Source organism: Propithecus coquereli, unplaced genomic scaffold (assembly GCF_000956105.1).
Source record: "Propithecus coquereli isolate 6110/MARCELLA unplaced genomic scaffold, Pcoq_1.0 Scaffold919, whole genome shotgun sequence".
Taxonomy (NCBI): Eukaryota; Metazoa; Chordata; class Mammalia; order Primates; family Indriidae; genus Propithecus; species Propithecus coquereli.
In genome coordinates, this window is record NW_012155496.1 from 127189 (window position 1) to 129049 (window position 1861).

The window sequence follows — 1861 nt, forward strand, 5'->3', positions numbered from 1 at the left end:
TAGAAGGAAAATACCTAAAAATGATAAAAAGCCATATATGACAAACCAACAGCCAACATCATTCTGAATGAGGTAAAGTTGAAAACATTGCCCCTAAGAACCGGGAAAAGACATGGATGCCCATTGTCACTACTTCTATTCAATGTAGTTCTGGAAGTCCTACCCAGAGCAATCAGGAAAGAGAAATAAATAAAAGGCATCCAAGTCAGAAAACAGGAGGTCAAATTCTTCCTGTTTGTTGATATATGATCTTATATCTGGAAAACCCTAAAGGGTCCTCTAAAATACTCCTAGAATTGATAAATTCAGGAAAGTCCCAGGTCACAAAATTAATGTGCACAAATCAGTAGTATTTCTATACAGTAATAACTGCTAAGCTCAGGATCAAATCAAGACCTCAATATCATTTACAATAGATCCAAAGAAAATAAACACTCAGAAATATATTTAAGGAAGGAGATGAAAGATCTCTACAAGGAGAGCCCTACAAAACACTGCTGAAAAAAATGACTGATAACACAAAAATACGGAAAATCATCCCAGGCTCATGGATTGGAAGAATCAATATTTTTAAAATGTCAGTTCTGCCCAAAGTGATTTACAGATTTAATGTAATTGCCATCAAAATACCAGCACCATTTTACACAAAATTAGGAAAACAATCATAAATTTCATGTGGAGTCCAGAGACAGCCCAAACAGCCAAAGAAATCTTAAGTGCAAAACAAACAAACAAAAAAAAGTCTTGAGCCATAGCAATACTTAACTTCAAATTGTACTACAAGGCTATAGCAACCAAAACAACATGTTATGCTACCAGCCAGGTTGAGTGTTCCAGAAAAAAATTAAAAATAAATTTAAAAAACAGGGCGGTACTGGTATAAAAGTAGACACATAGATCACTGGAACAGAATAGAGAACCCAGAAATGAAACCATACACATACAACCAGCTGACCTTTGACAAAGCAGACAAAAACACAGACTGGGGAAAGGGCACTCCATTCAATAAATGGTGATGGTAAAATTGGAGTGCCACATGCAGAAGAATGAACCTGGATCCCTATCTCTCACCATACACCTAAATTAAATCAAGATGGACTAAAAACTTAAATGTAAGACCTGACACCATAAAAATTCTAGAAGAAAGCTTAGGAATAACTCTTCTGGACATTGGCCTAGGCAAAGAATTTGTGACCAAGATCCCGAAAGCAAATACCACAAAACCAAGAATAAATGGGACTTATGCTAAAAAGCTTCTGCACAGCAAGGTAATAACCAATATAGTAAATGGACAACCTATAGAAAGTGAAAAAATATTTGCAAACTATGTATCTGACAGAAGACTAATATCCAGAATTGACAAGGAACTCAAATAAATCAGCAAGAAATAAACAAATAGCCCTGTTAAAAAGTGGGCAAAAGACATGAACAGACATTCTTCAAAAGAAAAGAAACGAGTGGCCAAGAAAGATGAAAAAATGCTGAAATCAATTATCATCAGGGAAATGCAAATTAAAATCACAGTGAGACACCACCTTACCCTGTCAGAAAGGCCATTATTAAAGAGCCAAAAAAACAACAGATGTTGGCATGGATGTGGTGAAAAGGGAATGCTTATATACTCTCGGTGGAAATGTAAATTAGTACAAACTCTTTGGTAAACAATAAGGAGATTCCCCAAAGAACCAACAGTTTTATGTACCCAAAGGGAAATAAGTCATTTTATCAAAAATACACACCCACGCATGTGTTTATCAGAGCACAATTCACAATTGTAAAGGTGTGAAATCAATGGAATCAACTTAAGTGTCCAACAACTGAGGCGTGAATAAAGACAATGTGAGATATATAAATATATATA